The sequence below is a fragment of the Rattus rattus genome, chromosome 6 (genome assembly GCF_011064425.1).
Source record: "Rattus rattus isolate New Zealand chromosome 6, Rrattus_CSIRO_v1, whole genome shotgun sequence".
NCBI lineage: Eukaryota > Metazoa > Chordata > Mammalia > Rodentia > Muridae > Rattus > Rattus rattus.
This window is the reverse complement of record NC_046159.1, coordinates 7,044,370-7,050,369: the sequence shown is the minus strand read 5'-3', so window position 1 is coordinate 7,050,369 and position 6,000 is coordinate 7,044,370. Positions and strand designations below refer to the sequence as shown.

The following is a 6,000-nucleotide window of genomic DNA, read 5'->3' as shown; positions in this document are numbered from 1 at the left end:
TCAAGGGAAGAGGCACAGAACTCCACTGGATTCCAGGACATCAGAACAGTACACAGTACCTGTAGAATCCATTACTGTAAATAAAGTCACCCAGGTATCAGACTGGGACCCATTGACAACATTGACTTTCAGCTCCCCCAACAAACAGAGCTCACATATCAAGATTCTCTTCAGCCGCAGTGGGTAGCACTTTCTCTGGGCGCAATCTGGGGCTTTCTTTCTCTTTAGCACAATGTTGGAGGCCTTCCTGGCTCCAGTCTCAGTTGGTGTGGATTCTACGTGTGTTACACACTTGTCAGGCTTGGAATCTGCTCTCCTGCAAAGGCTGGAGAAGACTTCCTGGCTGATCCTCTGCAGTTGGATGATAGGCCGCATCTTTAAGACCTGGAAAAAGCCGTCTCCTTGTTCAATTAACACAGGCAAAGCCTTCATGGCCTCACTCATTTCCTTAGCTATGGCTTCTCCGAGGCATTTCAGATCTTCCACACGAGTGTCGGCGCCAGCACTAACATGGTACAGAGAATCGGGCGAAAGCCTACGGGATGAAAGAAACACACACACACATATAGGTTATCGTGTCAAGCCAGGAGAGGAAGAGAGGAAGAGAGAGAGAGAGTGACTTCGGTAACAAAAGACTGACTACAAAAGACCTGAATTAATTAGGGAGAAATCTGAGAAGACCAGCCTAAATCTCAAGATAAAGGCTGAGGAAGCAAAAGGCAGAAGTAAATTGACCACCACCCAGGTGTGGTCCAGGTGTGTCGGTTCCACATGCATCAGCCGGGCTCAGCAGAGGTCATGCAGTGGAGACACAGGTGTTTACTACTTGGTCTTTTCTTCCTGTGCCGTAAATACGTGGGAGAGGCCTCTGTCCAACAATCCCATGACTTTAACTGTGGCCATACAGTTACAAAGTGGCCAGGCCCAAATCCAATATGGCTCACTACACATGAGAAGCTGGGTCAGGGTCACATTTCAGGTCCAGAGGAGGCACGACAGGATGATACTGCTTCAGACTCGCATGCTGTGCTTTCAAGGTTTTGATGAGCTCTCCAGGACCCTTCTGGGATACTGCCTCCGCTTTGTTGTCACATCTACTATGAGCTCATCAAATTCATCTTCAAGCACGTTGATGTCAGAATCCACAAAACAATGATCTGTAGCTTCCTCCCAGGCCTGTCCATTAATGCTGACATTATCCTGCACAGCCGACTCAAAAGTCCACTGCGCATCCCGCAGCGCGAGCTTGCGGATGTCCTAAGGCAGCACAGCCGGAGCTCCTGCATGAAGCGATCGCACATCTCTATCACTTCCACCATGGCCCTCTTCAAGGTGCAGCGCACTCGGAAGTCCTCTAGGGGAGAGGCTGCTGCCATGGCCTGGGAATCTAAGGCGGCCTGGGCATCTTGATCCTGCGGGGCAGAGACAAGCACTGTTTCAGGGACACTCGCCATCTTCCCGGTTTAGGACTGACTCTTCGCATATGTGTTACACTTGTTTCGCTTGATCTTCTTGTGGGACTCATAACGGTGAGAGCAGATTCTGTCTCTGCTCCGTTGCGTGCTTTTGGGAGCCTTTTCTTCTACTGGGTTGCCTCATCCAGCCTTAATAGGAGAGGAGGTACCTACCTACTCTTACTGCAACTTGATATGCCATGACTGGCTGATATCAATGGGAGGCCTGAAGAGAAACAGAAGAGTGCAGATATGCAGCTCAGTCTCTATGTGGGTCCCCCAACAACTGGAGCAGACTCTCTCTTCTCCCTAAGCTGTTGCCTATCCCCATGGACAGCAGGGCTGCTTTTGTCTGTGCCAAGGTCTAGCATGGACCTTTAAAGCATCTCAAGAACGGACAGATAGGATCTGCACAAAATCAGAGTCTCAGGCAAGGATGCAGGTGCAGGCTGACAGGTGACTCGTTCTGAAGCTGCGCTCGGAGACAGTTCCCAGGTTTTCTCTCTGACTTCACCTAAGTCTTTTATTGGTTACATGCCTCCTTGTTATACAGTAATACATAATCAACCTTTTCATTATTTTCCTCAAACCCATTATTTTTCCGAAGGGGGGGGGGAGAAAAAACAGATGTAACTATGTCACCAGAAAGCACAATGCACACAAAAAGTCACAGTTCAGTGTCTACGGAAGCAAGTTATACATTAACTTTTAACTCTCTGGAAAAAACCTCCAAATCACAGGTCATCCAGGCATAAACTTGCGATTATAGCATTACCATGAAAACATAAAGGTACTGAACAGGTCAGGGTAATGCTAATATTTTAGCTTGTCTAAATTTGCAGAATCTCTTCCTTCAGTTTATTAAGCCCATCTGAATATCTATCTCTACAGTGCTTTTCAAACTCTTTTCCATATGCAGTATTAATTGCCCTTGCAGCTTCCCCAGGGCTCCTTCACAGGCCTGAATTCTATCTCTTAGAATGTGTGCCCTAATTTCCTTAGACAGGTGATGCTAGGGGGTCCAATCGGTATGTGCCAATCTTTCTAGGAAAAGTCATTTCATTAATCCAATGGCCCCCTCACAAGGTCCAAACTCTTCTACCCATTCTTTTATCTTTTTTATTATGCTGATATATTCCAGTTTTCCCCAATAATAATTCTGGATCAAACTTTCTGTTATTCGAGATCTCCCCACATGGGGGCTCTCATCATTGCTCATTAATCCAGTAGACCCAGCTGTTTCTCCCTCTGTCTTGTCCCTTGTAGTCCATGGACATCCCTGTCCTTAGTGAGCCAGGCCCAGTGTTGCTTTTCCCTGGGGTCTTTAATTTTCTTAACTACTAAAATTTCAGGTTTCTCAAAAACATTTCCTGCTTCAAATATTTCCTGATACAACTTAATCATCATGAGTTGACTAAATTTTTCTAGAGAACAATTAAGGCAGTCAGCCTCCACATCCAGAACCCCTTGTCCCAGTATGCCTACGTTGACTGCTTGAATTGACAGGGCCAGAGGGGCTTGTTCCTAATAGACATTAGAGCCATTTCCTTCTCTAGTAACGCTCACAATTCCCTTTCCCAGAAAATTTTACCATAGTTGTATTTAAGGACAAATATATAGAAAAAGGCAAAACAGATAAGCATACAAGAAAAAGCAACACCATACTAGAAAGCCAAAGATGCATTATTCAGTTTGATGGTGCTCCCATAGTCAAAACTGTGTCATGAACATGCGTTCAAAATCGTCTCACCTGACATGTCTAGCCTCGGTGGGAGGGATGTGCCTAACCCTGCAGAGACTTGATTCACCAGAGTTCAGGGATATTGGGGGCAGGGCATCCACTCAGAGGAGAAGGGGGAGAGTTGGGGGGGAACTCTGTGAGGGGAGCCTGGGAAGGGTCAGTGAAATTAATTAGTTAATTAATTAATTAATAGTAGAAACAATACTTTCACAAGATTGCATAACAATTGTTTGCCAGCTACATCACCAAACCTAATGTCCTCCAATTCCATTTTGCTTCAGGTAAAAGAAATTTATTGATTTTATATCTGAATATTTCATTGTGAATCTATATCACATATCTTTATCCAGCTATCTGTTGGGAGGCACCTGGATTGGTCTCAAATTGTGAGTCGTGCTGCTAATAAACATGAGTCTCTTCAATGTGTTAATTTTGTTTTATTTTGACAGATCCATTCAGAGGTGGGAGAACTGGGTCATATCACTTATTTTTAGTTCTTTGAGGAATCTCTATACTTGGAGGAAATGCCATAATCTACAACACCTATGATAATTTTTATTCACACCAACAAGGTATGAGAGTTTCATTTTCTCAAAGTCTTCACTTTTGTTTTTGTCTGCTTTGTTCTTAGAACAACCATTCTGAGTAGGTGAGATCTTATCTCACCGTGGTTTGGTTTGACATTGGGAACTGAACCTAGATCTGTCCTCATGCTAAGCATATGTTCTACTGCTCTGTCTATTGTGGTTTTATTTGAATTCCTTTGATGGTTAATGGTATTGAACGTTTTCTCACATCTGTTTTTGAAGTTTTTTAAAAGAGATATCTATCCAGATTATGTGTCCATTTTAAATTGGATTATTATTTTGTTATAGCTGACTTTTGAGTTCCCGACATATTCTACATATTAATCCTCTCTCAGATTAGTAGAGTGAAAAAATTGTCTATAATTCTGATGGCTGTTGCTTCATTCTATCAATTATTTCCTTTGCTGTACAGGTACTTCTCAAGTTCATATAATGCTAGTTTTCTGTTTTGTGTTTGTTATTTGTGTCTTTGAGGTCTTAACGTAAAAAAGTATTTTCTATACTGATGTCTGAGGTTTCTGCTGTAATTTCTAGTTGTAGTTCTATTGCTTACATATAAGACTTTTTTTAAATTTATTGATTTGCTTTTTGAGACAAAGTCTCACTATGTAGCTTTGGAAGGCCTTGAACTCATAGAGGTCCACCTGCCTCTAAAATTCAAGAGCTTGGATCAAAGGCGTATACCACTATACCTAGTGTCATATAAGTTTTTGATCCACTTAGAGATGATTCTTGTAGGGTAAGATATAGTTTCTTTCTTTCTTTCTTTCTTTCTTTCTTTTTTACAGAACAGCAAACACCTTTATTACACGAGTTATGACAGTTTATTTGCCTTTCCCGGCTTTGATCTTCCGCAGATAGAACTCCACCAGCTCCTTGCCTTAGAGCACATAGCCATCTGCTCTGTCACACTGGCCTGGTCTTGAGGCAATACAGGCGAGAAGCTTGCCCTGCTGGAACTGCTCCTCCAGAAGACTGCTGATCTTGGCATTCTTTTTCCTTTCATCATATTTCTTTTCAATTTTCTTTGATCGTTTTTTGTTTAAAATCTCTTCCTTCTCAGGAGTCAGCTTGGCCCCCTTCTTGCGGCCCAGGGGCAGTGCATAGTGGGACTCGTACCACTGTCGGTATGGTGTGCTGTCAATAAGCACAATGCAGTTCTTCACCAGGGTCTTGGTGCGGACGAGCTCGTTATTGGATGCATTGTAGACAACATCAATGATCCTTGTTTTGCGAGTACAACACTCAGAGCACCAGGAAAAGTTCCCCACATCCAATCTCAGAGCAGGATACTTCTTATTACCTCCTCGAACTCGGACTGTGTGAATGCGGCGAGGGTCAATCTTAGTGTTGGCGGCCGGCGTCCCAGCTCATACTTCCGCTTCTTGTGGTAGGGTTTTCTCTTACCCCCGTCTTGCAGCACTTGTGCCAGTTGTCCCGAGAGATGCCCATCGCTTGGCGCTGGCTGGAAAGAGGAAGCCAAGATATAGTTTCTTTATTCTATATATGTATATACAGTTTTCCTAGCACCATTTATCAAATGGCTATCCATTATTCAACGTTATTGAAAATCACTTGGCTGTAGACATTTGGGTTTGCTTGTGGAATTGCCATCTGTCCTATTATTTTTGTGTCTGTTTTTAAGCAGATACTCTAACAGAGCCTTACAACCTTAGTAGGCCCGCACTTAGCACAATTAATTTCATGATGAAAGTACCATTCAGGCCATAGAACTCATGCCAAAAGTAAAAAAAAAAAAATCCAATCCATCAAAGTCCATAGTTCTAGGAAAGTCTGTAAATGACATTGCTTTGTGCTTCTGTAGTTTCACTTCTAGCTAACTGTTCTTGTTAACTTAAGTATGTCAACCCAGAACATTGATTTTGTGCTTAAAAACTCACCCTGAGAAAGGCTCAGGACTACACTGGAATCTTAAATACCCAGTGTAGTTACCAGATGGCTAATTAAAGACTTTCTTTTTTAAAAAACATATTAAAATGTACTTTATTAAACCCATGTCTGAATGGTCTTCTCTGGGGTATACCCAACAACAAATATTATATTGGTTTGGTTACCAATATAATATTTGGCTCTCCAAATCAAGTATTGTGATGACTCCAACTTTATTCTTTTTGTTTTGTTTTCTCTCTTTTTTTTTTTTTCTTTTTTCTTTTTTTTCCAGAGCTGGGTACCGAACCCAGGGCCTCGTGCTTGCTAG

General features: G+C 42.6%; 2 pseudogenes; both read right to left on the bottom strand.

Annotated features, from left to right (window-relative positions):
* LOC116903705 lies at window positions 1–1,454 on the bottom strand (annotated as a pseudogene).
* A 3,152-nt stretch (window positions 1,455–4,606) lies between these two features.
* LOC116904518 lies at window positions 4,607–5,234 on the bottom strand (annotated as a pseudogene).
* Window positions 5,235–6,000: the final 766 nt, after the last annotated feature.